This window comes from Rhodamnia argentea, chromosome 8 (genome assembly GCF_020921035.1).
Source record: "Rhodamnia argentea isolate NSW1041297 chromosome 8, ASM2092103v1, whole genome shotgun sequence".
In the NCBI taxonomy this organism is placed as follows: domain Eukaryota; kingdom Viridiplantae; phylum Streptophyta; class Magnoliopsida; order Myrtales; family Myrtaceae; genus Rhodamnia; species Rhodamnia argentea.
The window spans coordinates 4,469,936-4,484,957 of NC_063157.1; the positions used below are offsets into that span (position 1 = coordinate 4,469,936).

The 15,022-nt window shown below is 41.2% G+C and overlaps 1 pseudogene; it reads right to left on the reverse strand.

Annotated features, from left to right (window-relative positions):
* On the reverse strand, window positions 1-9,008 carry LOC115744741 (annotated as a pseudogene).
* Window positions 9,009-15,022: the final 6,014 nt, after the last annotated feature.

Below are 15,022 nucleotides of genomic sequence, written 5' to 3' on the forward strand. Positions count from 1 at the left end.
TGCATGAAAGAGACATCGAAAGTTAATTGATCACATGAAAAGAGACATTATGTGCAATGCTTAGAATTTCAGCAAGAAAGTGCGAATTTCCATGGGACCGAGCTCGACAACAAGATCCGACACGTCGACAAGGCCGCCTCTTAAGGGCATTGGTTCCGTCGCGACTTCCCCTTCGACTTTCCATGTCATCCGCTTCATTTCAGACTTCTCTTGATTCGCTGACAGGCTCATTTCTTTCACTTCATTTATCTGTAACTCACGACCATATATTTCAATGACAAAACTTTGTACACCAGTACGAGAAACAACTTTTAGTAGTAAACAGATACTGAGAGGAATAGTGGGATGAGAGCTGTAAAAGCTTTACGTACCCTCCTTCCGGCGAACATCTTCTTCAGCTCGACTTTAGCCAAGGTTGAATATTCGGCGTCTTCATCGGGCTAGATATGTTCACAACAAGAAAGATTGAAATGAATACTCCGTTCTGTGGTATCTATCTATCACCACTCTTTGAACGAAGTTGCACCAAATGATTCATGAGTGTGTCGAATCGATGGAAAGTGTGGGGTAGTAAGTTGAATAGCCTAAAAGAGTCGGTTTAGTCGATCCAAGAGGCGATGCCTCCATAGTCGGACTACAGTCCCTTGTGGGTTTGCGAAGATTCACAGTTCTGTTGATTCTAGATCTCACATGGAGTTTCATATCATAGCCCAAATGACAGTTGCATTCCTATGAAATAGGTTGACGAAGCTCCTTTTTGGGCTAAAAGGGTAAATGAAGAACTTTTCTCACCTCATAAAGATGGGCAAGACGTAGAAGTGCACTTCCATCATCCAATTCCTGCAAAACAGAAAGGTCAGTTAATCCCAAAGAGAGGGAGAGAGAAGGAGAGTATTTTGAGATAAAACTCATTTACCTGCAGAGTGATCAAAGCGACATTCTGAGGTAAACTGTAACTCGAATCCATTGTAGTCGCCCTGGTAACATGAGAGCCCGTCCAGTCCTCCATCTTCTGCTAGGTGATTGTCTTTTGCTCAGGTAAAGGCTTGAGCATAGACCACAAAAAGCTAATTCATTCAATCCCTACCTCATGTGCAAAAGCCAAAACTAACGGCGAGTACACTTCTTGGCCAGTAGTCCGTCGCCAGCGTGCTCCAGTCCCAGGTTTGTTGATGCCTATGTAGAAGTTTCCTCGTACCTGGAGATATGACTTCACCTAGGAGAAACGAACGAGGAGAAACAATTTTTCGTCCACAGATAACTTCTGGTGACAAAACGTACCGTTAGTCCTTCGCACGTACCATTTGCAATGCACACCATCTCGTCGAGAGGTTCCTCCACTCCTCTGCTGTCATCGATGAGTATTTGCCTGGTGCACGAAGCAACAGAAGGTGAAAGATTTTTAATTTGAAGAAAGGAAGTAATCATATGGGTCGGAGCACGGAAATGACGAGTTGAACCTGTGAAGCATCAACTCTATTTGCCCGTCTTTGATGCTGGCTCCTCCAGCGGCACGATCCACTAAGACTGAGAATTCAGTTTTGTTGTCCATGGTGAAAATCCCAAGATTAATCTGAGGGCATAGTGTAGCAGGAGAGCATCAGTTTTAGGGAAAAAACAAATTTATGAGTCTATGATGTAGGTTGATGAAATTTCATCTATTCAAGGACCATATTATCAACCAATCATTTGCTAAATCATTCAATCAAAGAACTTACTGGATAGTAATTTCCTGCAACAGGTTCTGTAACAGTGAGGGACCAATCTGGTCTATTATCTCGCACCTGCACGAACCATAGTAAGCTTTTTCGCATCAGCCTAGGACAATCGAGCAAGATGACTGTTGTGTGAATTAACGCTATGACTGGAAGAGAGTAATATGACGCACACCATTTCGCTTTGTCAGCCAAATAATGAAAATGCTGATTCCAGCTAACGTCTTCCAATGATAAATGAAACAAACTTTTCTTTTAAACAGCATTTGGAATTTGAAATACTAAAAGAACATCGTTATTAATAACTATAACGCTAGGATAGATGCTTAGTGGAGTGAGTCGGAATACAATAACAAGTCTAGCAAACAGGAAATGTAGGTTTCGGAGTTTACCCGTTTTATGAAATCCCTTCCATTAGAATCGGTGTAGAAGGTCTTGTTCATTGCCATATTCGTCGTCATTTGTGTTATCACCTCCTTCCCGACTTCATCATCTGTTGGAATTGGTCCAATCTTCATAGTTCAAAGCAAGAAGTCTTAGGAGGATTTCTTGGAGACTGAAGAGACTAAATCTTTAGTACGTAGACATTAGTGACAATAAATCCATTGACTTTGCATGCAAAGCATTGAAAATTCAATCAAACTGTTTTGTTGCATAACTCTATCATATGTAGAAAATCATAGTTTACAAAGCAACCAAATAGGGAAGGGCAACTCACTGTAAATTCAACATCAGCGTGCTCTTTGTCCTTGTATAATCTTGTGACCTGATTAAGTGAAAAAAACGTAATTTCAGTTGTCTGAGAATCAAGCCGTTTCACTCGTGTGATGACATTATGCCGGTCCAAAACTGCATAAGAACACTTAATTAATAACAAAACGTACCCAATGGGGCAAAATAGAAGTAAATTAACCTGCAGTTCTAATTGTTTGTTTGCTAAGGTAGCAAGGTTGTCCAACAAACTTAATTACTGTGTGTTCACTTGGATCAAACTTGAAAATTTAAGCTATTAATGGGGATGTCCAACATGCAATGAAAAAGTCCAATTTCTTTCTGGGTCGAGGATTCTGGTTAAATGAATGACATTTTTTATCAGTAGCTTAGCTATTCGAGCCTAATAGTTCTATGCTTCACTTAATCTCTCTGTTGAAATATCTACATTCTGGACATTTTTGGGTCCTTCAAGTATCTGGAGTTTTGCAAGCCCATGAAAACTAAAACCCATAGGTTCTTGAAAAGAAATTTCGAGAGACAGAAAAGCAAACCATCGGCATAAGCAAGAACAATCTGTGCTTGGGCATAATTTATCAAACAAATGACCTGGTAGATCCATGAACTGAGCTGTTGATGCACTTCATCAACTAGTGGTCCCTGAACAACCTTCAGGGGCACCTGTGAGAGTTGAAATAGGTAATGAACTTTATGTGTCCAATCTTATTGTTAGATAAGTTCTAATATAGAACATCGCTGAATGGGTAGTATTTCAATGTTCCAAGCTAGTAGATCATGCACAGCTGAGTAATGGCCAGCTGCTCACTTTTCTTGAAACAGTAGTTGGACACGCCCCATCTGGACGGAAGATGTACGCACCAGAAGCCTGCGATAAAAGAACTCTGCTGAACACTTGCAGTTATATATCTATGATTTGTGTTGTGAATAGGTCTAGATACCAGTCTGCATCGTGTCACAAATCAAGCATAGAAAGAGTTACCTGAGGATCATCTGCATCTCCGATACTTGAGTTATAGTAGAGATAGCTTTGCTGTATTGGTACATCAACCTGGTAAATTTGAGTCAGCCAACTAAAGATGCCATGCAGTGAATTTGGCATAGCCTCACAGTAACATATAAGAAACCCTTGTGAATGCACTGAAGGTAATCCAATAAGGAAAGGAAGGACAAAGTGTTATACTGTGGAACATTGAATTATTGTCAAACCCTGAAGAAAATCTGCCATTATCTGAACCGAATCGTCTGATTTTAGGAGTTCTCATAATTGTTTCATTTTCGCTACTATGAATGGATGCTTCCTCAAGATTGTTCCATGACCCTCAAACTAGAATTACAGTCTTCTCAAGTACTAAGAGAACAAAGAGGTGCTGCCAATGTTGAAATCTGAGACATATTAATAAAGTAGGTTAAGATGCCAACAATATGAGAACTAATCCAAGAAGCAAAAGAAAAGGCAGAATACGGAGATGAGATAGTGCGCTATAACAGAAAAGATTGATTCAACTGATCCTCAGTGAAAAATGAACAGAGAACAGGTATATCAATCAATAACCATCCAAACTTATTAATTTGGATACATGATCTAAGCTAGAAAGCTGAAGCAGCCAGTTGCATTCCCCCCCATTTTCATCATTACCCGAGGTGTCTGTCAATTAGCAACACGACTAGTGTGCATATAGTTTTTAGATTTCAAGAGAAACTGGTGACTGAGATGTTCACAGACTACTTTTGGCAGTATAAAAAATAGCCTTTTTCTTAGAGCCAGGTATTTCAGCTTGTAAACTATTTTTGTAAAAGAGCAAGTTTTTTCTACAAAAAAGTTGCTAGTATGATTCTGATCCAAAGAACTTTAAAAAAGTGAATGAGATTGATAATTTCAATGGAATAATCCATGCATAGATAAATGGTAACAGAACAGTGAACACACAATGGAAGAAAATCTCGCCTCTATACGGAAATCAAAGACATTCACTAGACTTACCCCCATTTTAGAGTTGATTATCTGGACAAGTTGCCCGGAGGACGACGAAAATAGCATCTTCAGATCCCCTGGTCCAACTTCTATGGTACCATTCTGTGGATTGCCCAGTGCAGAAACGAAACTAGTTTTAGTTTTCCCTGCATCATTTTGAAGCACGGACAAGGGAAATAGATCAAATGAGTCAACATGGCTCACTAACAAATATGAAGCTGTGCCAAATTAATTGTGCTGTTCGGTTTTACAGCCACATGCACCACAAATGGATTCTGAATGGTTTTGGAGCATGTCTAGGCTCATCTCCCCTCCTACATGATGCGTTTTACCTCATGCCGATTATCATGGGTTTGAATTTGGACTCATTATTCGTTTTACTTCCTGTTCTTGATATCTACTCTAGCTCACCATGGCAGATGATATAAATATCAATCTCAGAGGCTTGAACGTGAGAGTCAAGTATGTAAATACCAACCTTTTGTAGCTGCTTTAGAGATGAAGTATGTGTTCCAACCCAGTGGCGGTAATGAAGCTTGAAATAGAAGCCAGTACTTTGGGACTTGCTTTGGCAACGATCCCAAGTAGGCTTTACGTAGAAGTTCCTCAAGTTGATTGTAACATTATCCAACTCAACAAATTGCGCTTCAACGGTATATCCAGAAGAGTCACGGACGACTGAATTTGAATCAATAACCTAGTAGACATTGTCATTGCCAAATTATATTCAAATGCAATTATCAATCTCTTGATGCATAAACTATTGGCACAACAGGAAAGAAGTAAATACTCACGGGGATCCTTATAATATCAGTTCGATTCCATCCAAGCGGATTATATGCTACCACAACCTGGTAAAGAAAATTTCTATTAGACCGTACAAATTTCTATAGGGAATTTATAGCTTAAAACCCGAAAAGTTACCAGACTCTTTGCGTCCGGAATATCTTCCTCTGTTGCTGGGCAGAAACTTATATTGAGTAATTGGCACTGCAAAGGAAGTGCCGTAAACAAGAGATGAATACAGGTCAGCTTGAGTAAGTAAAACATTTAGTCCTGAGACAGATTATAAGTCCCAATGAATCGACTTGCTTACAAATCCTTTTGGTTGGAAACTGAAGGGATTAAATTGAAACTTACCTGGCGAAAGTGAAAAGCAGGTGATGAGCATTGACCTCCTGGTTTCTTACTAACTAGGCACGAGAGAGCATTATCAACGACAGCTTCTGCCTAATTGATTTTAGAACGAAGAGCATTTTTTGAAATAAAGTGAGAGTCGAAAACAAATAACCCCAAAGGGAAAATTCAACGGGAGTTGGGTATCCAACCTCAGAAGCTCCAATAGCTAGGCGCTTCACATAGTCATTGGTTGTGTGCTGTTTAGCCGTACCAGTGAGAGCATCATGATGTTGCGCTGTTCCTAAGGCATCTCCAAGCCCGTAAGTGCTAGGACCACTGGACCTTCGCCCCACAAGAAATTCAAGCTGGCGTGCTGCCTATATAGACAAGAGAGCCCAACCATGGTGATGTTTAATGTAAGCACACACTGAAGTCAAAATCATTTAAGTCGTGGGCATTCCACCAGGCAACAATGGGAAGGTATAGACAGTGTTGTGATATAGTATGATCACCAAGAAAGAGAAACAATACCAAATAATATCCACTTAGCATCCTGACATATCGTTTCAGGGCTGGTCGGCTGGTAAAGTAACCAGTCCAATAGGCATCTTTCCTATCTGCATACCTGTACACAGAAGCAAGTGCTGGTCATATATGTAGCTGATGGCGATTAACATAGATATATCACATAGAGGCAACTGAGATGGGTGAAAAAGCGGTACTCACGGGAAGTAATCATCAGTTTTCAAAGGCCATGATACATTCCCTGCATTTTTGGCATCGACATAAATAGATGGCGTAGAGTATAATGCATTCACCCGACCATCCTGAGAGAGAAGAAATACCAGGAATGGGAAAAAAAAAATAAAGGCAAATGCATTGAAAGAAAACATAAGGGAAAAAGCACATCTCATCTCTCCTCTCCAGAGCAATCTTAGAAAGCCTTATTCTAAACTAAGTGCAGATCCTTTTGGGTTACATCTCAAAGAAAAAGATACAAGGGAAAGTACCACGACCTCGATGCCTAGGGAAAGTATACAAATTTTATCTGGGACTGGAAATGAGTTTTTGCAAAACTTCAAGTGTCTTGAAGCATAACCACTTGCATTTTAAATTAACAAAAGCAAATAATAGAGGAGGTAGTTTGACCTTGTTAACATAGTGAATGAGTTTGTCCATCTGCTTGAACCAAGACTCAGCGTATTGGTAGGTAAAATCTTCACCCATTGTCCACATAATGTGATATGTTCTTGTAACATTTGCCTGTTTACTGGAAAAATGAGTTCCTAAATGTGTACCTCAATGATGCTTATTCGCAACGAATTACTCGATAAATACAACAAAGCTATTGTCTGCAGAAAGCTAAGAGTATACCTGTCTCATTGCAGCATTAACAAAATCATTCACTCTTTTTTCGACATTGTAGTCATATAGGAGAGTATTATCCTGCAGTTTTTGAATAACCTAATTTTGAATCCATCCGCTAGAGAAATGAACAAAATGAAAAACTTGAAGGTGACTGATTTGGTTGAATATCAGCACCTGAACAGGCTCAAAATCACCAAGCACTTCAAAATTAAAACCTTCTGGTGGATTATAGTGATCAGGAAATACATTTGTGAAAATCTGCAGTGCACAGACAAGTGCATGATGTTAATTGTTCAGGCGAAGTAACCAAGAAAGATGAAGGTGATGAGGCTGCTTTCAACTCAAACCTGAGATGAAGAACCAAATGTTTTAGACCCATGCCATACAACCTCAAGAGATTTATCTTTCTTGCGTTTCTCTCTGTCTTGATAATCGATTCTCGCAAAATGCAGGGAATCAAATCCAACCTGCAAGAATTGCGATGGTCCTTTTATAGGAAATACTACACAAAGCATGGACTACTCAACTGTGCTAAGCAACTCTCATTCCGATTAGGGACATAGAAAATTAGACATGATACTTGTAAATGTGTAGTGGTTGCATCATAGCGCAAACATCAAACCACAAAACAACTCAGTGCTACACTTAACATTGATTGGAAAATGAAAAAAGAAAAGGACGATGTTCAGGAAACCTCAGATAGAATCTTCTACCTCAGCTCCAAGTAGGTAAGCTTGCACAGCAGAATGTCCAAACGTATCAATTTGCCATCCAACTCGAGGAACCTTGTTGAATTCTGACTTTATTAAGCCGTGACCCAGAGTTGTTTGGTCGATCATGTCGATGTAATGAGTTGTTGCTTCGTCGTGCATACACCATCCGCCATTTCTGCAAATTGCCAACGTTACTGTCAGGACATTAATAGTGCAGAAATTGCCATAGAACACATTACATGCTTCCCAACAGCATACATGAATTCCAATTGGCCAGCATTCACAAGTTTCCTCACTAGTTCTTGCGTCTCCAGACTCTGCTCTAGCCACCACCTTTGGAAGAACGCCTGTCATTTTCATGAAATTCGTTAGTAGCTGTATCGAGCTAAGCTTGTTTGAAAGTGGACAGGGGAGTAAAAACAGTTGTCTGTTCACAGAAACAGCGATTGTTTATCAATTTGCGAGCAAACGATTTGCGAGGTACACCTCAAAATGGGCAAAAGTGGGCTACGATGTGCTTCTACGTCGAAGTGCATTGTCTTACGACAATAATAAAGAATAGTGTGCAACTGCCTCTTTCATGTTAATGGGGACTGTTATGCTGAACTTCAAAATCTTCCGTCTAGCATGTCATGGTGGCATGCCTGGAAGTTCAGTTACTCTTCCGATGCAGTTGGACTGCAAAAATTGCATAAAGATTTTAACTTCTTTAAAGCCAAAACCATCGGTTTCTTCGTGGCAACTATAATGGATTTGAAGGATTGTTAGATTAATGTCACCACAGTCAATTGGATTGAAGTTTTACAACAATGCTTTAGACCAGCGGAGTCAAGCTGATCAACTAGATTCAAGCCTGAGACAGCAAAATTGACCGATTGCAGAGTACTCAAAAACAGGGTTCAAAGATGATCAAAACAAAAAGTGAGCCTTCAGAAACATGCATCAGGGAGAGTCTGAAATTAACAGAATTTACCATCTCGGCGAACACAAACTTCCTATTGGGATCTCGCGCCAATGCTTCGATGACTGAATCAAGCACATTCTCGACGCAACCGCCCTGCAAAACAAGTAACAAACATAAAAAGCATTTCCCCATTCGCCCAAACCCGTGATTATTCATCAACCGACGGTGTAGCCAAACTACATTTCGCTCTTTGATCCCGAAAATTTAAGCACCTGGATGCTGTTATTTGAGCCGACGTAGTACTGATCGACCGTCTTCAACCATCCGACGTCGTCGTGCGAATGCGGGACCAAATGCACGTTCAACTTCCCTTCCACAACCCCAGCACCAGCGTTGTACTTCACGTCAGCACCACCCACTCCTCCATACGAACCCGCAATCTCCAGAATCACAGCCACAAAACAAGAAGCCACAAGAGTACCCATTTCGGGAACAACAATGACGCTCACACTCACAAGGTCACGATGTTCATCGTAGTCAGTGGCTGTTGAATTTATAGGCTTGATGAATGGTGAAATCACCAAAGGGTTGAACCAGTGATGGAGTGATGACAGTTGGAGCTCGTCTGGTTGTATCGGACTTTACCGCCCCGCCTTGTGATTGGTCGGGTACTGCGTACGATGTTGACTCTTGACTGTGATTCTGGCATGGGCGGTTGTCACTGAATGGTCATCATTTTCGAGAAAACGAGCGTGTCAGGCAAAATCCAATGCATACTCATCGAACTTCATCTCTATTTTCATGCAAATTGGTCTGTTAGTTCCTTTATGTCAAAACAGATCCTAGCCACCTCGGATCCTCGAGGAAAATGATTGTTCCGAAGCAATCATCCTTCCCGCTTCAATGGTTTTCGCTGGAAGTCCCTCAGCTTCGGTTCGACAGTTCGTCGGAAGTTCTCGACAAGAACGTGAAGAGGGGGAGTTGAATTTAGATGGACGAAAGGTGACCTCAAACTTAGTTTACGACGTCCACCACGACCGATGTGATATGCCAAATTGAACCTTGTCGGAAGAGAAGGGACAAGAAAACCAGAAAAACACTAACGAAACGAGTATTTCGGTAGAGTAGAAGCTATCGGACTTTGTCCAGAGCCAAGAGACCGAACGAAGCTGGCAGTGATTGTTCCATTGTGACGCGACGAAGCGAAAAACAACACGAAATCAGCACGTGCGGCAGACTTGGCAGAAAATGCCCAAGCCGAACATGCTATGCCGGTGATGGCTTTCCTCTGCTGTGGCCGCAGTAGAAAAAATATTTTTCCTAAAAATGATTATATCGCTCGAAATAATAATTTAAATAAAAATATACTTTATCATCGATAAAAAAATTAATGCCTAAAACACTTTGCAAATGATGAAAATATATTTTCAAAGTCATTATACGCCAATAATGTAATAAGCCGTAGGATTTTGTTCGCGTTAAAAATTGCTTGCTTATTTTAATGTTATTCTCCACTGACAACCCACCATATCTTATAATTATATTGGTCTTATAACCTAATTTACCATCTCTATTTCGATATTTGTTAAAGGATCATACTTATACTGACAGGTGATTGTTGATCACACCCAGACCAGATCCAAAGGCCATTCTCAATTTGTTGCTGAGACCTGCTCGTAATCCAGAGGTCGAGTCCAGGCGTATAACTATTGAAGAACCATCAAAAGCTTGAACAAGCATTCATAGATCCCAGCGAATTTCCAGCTCCTCTGCCAAATCTCCATTCACGCTACCAGCACCTATGTAGCACGGACACCGACACGTGACACGACACAACACGACACGTTATTTCTAAAAGTAGAGTTTTCCGACACGTTGTATATTAAATATATATACATATATATAACTAATAAATGAAGCCAAACCAGGCATCCTATGCAATGACTGAACTACAACAAGCATTTGACTAGAAAAATTCCCATGAAAATCAATGTGCAATGTTAAGCAGAACATGAGAATAACATACAACCATACAAGTTCTTGCCTTGAGTCAGGCCAACCTCATTCACCTTTCAGCAGCACAAGAAAGTTTCAGTTTCAAACCAAAAAGAGACTTTGAATTTGCAAATACACAGAAAGCCCCATATTCCCATTAGCCTGAACGAGTTCTCGAAAAAATAGAAAAAAGAAATACAAAGTAAAAGGAATGAGCCGAATGTCTAATGAGTAATGACACGTTTTAACTTTCATCATGCAATTCACAGTCTAGTAAGGTTACAAAAATAAGTCTAAAAAATCCTGAGAGCCATATGAATAAGAGGTTTAGAAAGCTTCAAATCTTTACACACAATTCTGCTGCTTTCCACATTTCTTACTCGGTAGAAATAAGGATGAGCCCGCACAAGAAAGAAGACAAGTTTTTTCACGAAATGATAAGACACAAGGAATCTGCACACACATGGAGAGATAGTAGGTGGGTGTTGTTGTGTTTATTACTTTAGAGTATTAGCAAGTTGGGGGTATTTGTGTAAATGTATTGTTAGGCTTAACCCTAAGCTAAGCCTATAAGTACTCTTTGTTATCTCTAAAATAAAAGTTAAGTTAGCTCTTTTATCAATAACATGGTATCAAAACCCTAATTAAAAAAACCTAAACCCTAGATTTACAAAACAATTGACCTACGACCACCGCTTCTACAATTCTCGCCGGAATTCTTTGACATTGACCAAATCCAGCAAGCCCCAGTGTTGGCCATCTCAGATTTAACGTTAGGAGGAGTCGCCCAAGCCGGACGACCTCAAGGCTGAGTCATCCAGGCCAGGCAACCCCAAAACAGGCGCCGCCTGACTTGCCCAGTCGGGCGACCCCCGAAGCATGTCCGGCCCGACCTCGTCCAAGTCGGGCGACCCCAGAACAAGTCTTGCCTGACCTTGTCCGGGCCCGGCAAGCCCGGGAGCAGCATTGCAAGGGTCGGTGAATCTTCGGGGACCTCGGATCCGACGTTAACTTGGTTGACGAACCTAGTTCAAGTATCTTCGGAGATCTAATTCGATTTTGAATGGGCTGATTTTGCAGATTATGTTGCTGTAAATGGGTATTTTCTATGAGTTTGTGCAGTTGGTGTTTAAAGGATTGTGATCTGTGAGTTTGTGAGTTGATGGTGATAGATGTGTGGCTGTTGGGATATTGTTAAATCTACTGGAAGTGAATGGCTGTCTTGAAGAAAGTAAATTTTGGTACTGTTTGGCTGAATGTGTTGTTTTGCAAAGTAGCGGCTCGATAGTTGAATGTGGGGCTGGTTTTGTTTGAATTTGGAGTTATAAATTCTGTGTGGCTGAATTGGTGCTGGCTATGGGGTTGGTTTTTTGTTGGAATTGGTAGGTGGTGCGTGTGATATTTGATTACACGTGGGTCAAGTTCCTAGACATGAATTTTTATATTGATTAGTAGTTTATGGAGATGTCTACTAACTTATCAAGTTCTCCATCGATTACTTCGGGATTGGTTCCCCCTAGTGCTTCTTCGAGTTCAGTATCTTTTGGCCCCTACAATAGTATGACTAGTTTGCATAATACCTTGGTCAAGTTAGATGGTACCAATTATCCTTCTTGATCAATGGCTCTTTCGACCTTTATTTATGCTAATCGTCGGTCTAGATGGCTTGAAGAAGAACCACCCGAAGATTTAGCCGATCTAGAAGAATGGAAGTTTATTGATGCTACTTTGCGTACATTATTGTGGGGAAGTATGGCTGAATCGATTCACCATCTTTTCATGGACTTTGCGACAGCCCGTCGGGTATGGATGAAGTGTGCTTTACTATATTCCGGACAGAATAACATGAGTCAAGTTTGTGATATGTAGGAGGCTTTATTTGAAACCAAAATTGGTGATGCTAGGTTAGCAGAATATTATGCTCGTTTTGCGTCTTTGTATCGGCGCCTCAAGTCTTATTTTCCATCGGCTACCACGGTTACTCGGATGCAACAACGTGAAGCAGACATGATGACCGTACTCTTTCTCCAAGGTCTTGGTCCGGATCACAATGCACTTCGACAACAGATTACCTCTCAGAGCACTCTCCCTTCCATTGAAGAAGTGTATTCTCGAGCTGCTCGTTATACTTCTAGTCCCAAGACTTCAGCAATGTCGGATAGTAGTGCTATGGTGGCTCGTGGAGGTCAAGGGACTCGTGGTCGTATTAATGATCGTGGACAATGGAGTTCTGACGGTTCCAACCGTGGTCGTGGTCGTGGTTTTCAAAGCCAAAGTGGTGTTCGTGGTGGTAGTAATAATGCTTCTAGAGGAGCTCGAGGTGGTGGTCGAGGGAACCGCTTTTGTACGCATTGTCAACTTTCCGGGGATATTAGTGATTATTGTCATGACCTCCATCCCGAGCTGCAGGGTCTACATGGCTCCATTAATACCGAGCCTTGGACTTCTTCAGCTGGATCCTCTTCTGGATAGGCTATATAGTAAACTTGACTCGTGCAAAATACGATGAGTTGGTTAGAGCACGACGTAATACCAATGGTGTTGTTCCTATCGCTACTTTGGCACAGCATAATGATCTTACTTGTCTACTTTCTAGTACTCCTCCTTGGATTATTGATTCAGGTGTCACTCATCATATGACCGGTGATTCTCGTCTTCTCACATCCACCTCATTTGTTCCTTCTACGTCGGTTACCTTAGCAGATGGTTCTCAATCCAAAGTAGCTGGTATAGGTTGTGTATCATTGAGTTCCTCTGTCTCCTTACCATTTGTTTACCATATTCCACACTTCCCTCACAATCTATTATCTGTTAGTTCTATTACTCGTGATCTTGATTGCGATATTATCTTTTCTTCGTATTCGTGTGTTTTTCGGGATCGGAAGACCGGACGCCGAATAGGTGGTGGGCGTGAGGCTGGTGGATTGTACATCCTGGATCCCGAGATTATTGTTGCTGCTACAACGGTTCAGAATAAAGCCGTGGATGATTCATATAAGTTACATTGTCGTCTTGGTCACCCATCGGCGGACGTACTCCGACGATTTCCTTTTATGACTAGTTCGAGTCTTCAATTTAATTGTGAAACTTGTCGGTTGGGCAAACACCATCGTGCGTCTTTTTCCCCTCGAGTTTTGAGTCGTCCTTTCCAACCATTTGAGTTAGTTCACTCCGATGTGTGGGGTCCTAGTCGAGAGTCTTCGTTTGGTCTTCGTTATTTTGTCACTTTCATCGATGACCGTATTCGTACCACTTGGTTATATCTAATAAAAGATCGTACTGAAGTTTTTCATTCTTTTCTCCAGTTTTATAATGAAGTACACATTCAATATAATCATTATGTTAAGTGTTTGCGTACAGACAATGCTCGTGAGTATTTTTCTTCTTCTACTTTCACTCCATTTCTCAAGTCTCATGGTATTTTACATCAGAGCTCTTGTGCTCACACTCCGCAACAAAATGGAGTTACTGAACGTAAGAACCGTCATTTGTTGGATGTTGCACGTTGCCTACTTCTTCATACTCATATGCCTAAGTCTTTCTAGAGCTATGCTCTTCTTACAACATGTCATCTCATTAATCGTCTTCTATCCTCTGTGTTGAAAGGAGTTATTCCTTATACTCTTCTTCATCCCGATCGTCCATTATGGTCTATTCGTCCTCCTATATTTGGATGTGTCTGTTTTGTTCATTCTTTGTCTCATGGATTGGACAAGTTATCACGTCGTGCCGAAAAATGTATATTCGTGGATTACTCCCATACTCAAAAGGGGTATACATGTTATAGTCCTACTCGACGTCGGGAGTATATTTCTGCTGATGTGACTTTCTTTGAGGATCAAACATATTTTGGCGATGTTCATCCTCGGGAATCATTAACCATGGATCTTCCGCCGCCCTTAACACCTATCTCTCAACCGGAGCAACCACCTATTAATTCTAATGATACTCCACCGGATCCAGGATCACCAAGATCGACTCCTCTTCGGGTTTATACACATGGTCCTCGCCCGGTTTGGGGCCATACATCTCCACCAACAAGCGTTCCACCACCACCACCTCCAGTCCAGGCCTCCGATCCTCTTCCACCATCTCTTAACAATTCTCCTATTGCTCACCGCACTCGGTCTCGGTATCCTTTGTCTAATTTAGTGTCTTATCGTAACTTAAACCCTCGGATGTCCGTCTTTGTGTCGTCCCTTGCATCCGTGTGCGTGCCAAGTTGTGTGCAGGAGGCTTTGGCCTATCCAGGTTGGGCTCGTGCTATGGAGAAGGAAATGGCTGCATTGCATAATAATAAGACTTGGGAGCTGGTTCCGTTGCCGGCGAATAAGCAATTGGTAGGTTGCCGCTGGGTTTTTGTTATTAAACACAATCCAGATGGTTCAATTGAGAGCTTAAAAGCGCGTCTTGTGGCAAAGGGCTATACTCAAACTTATAGTATTGACTATGATGAGACTTTTTCTCCTGTAGCCAAAATTCCTTTCGTTCGTATTGTTATTTC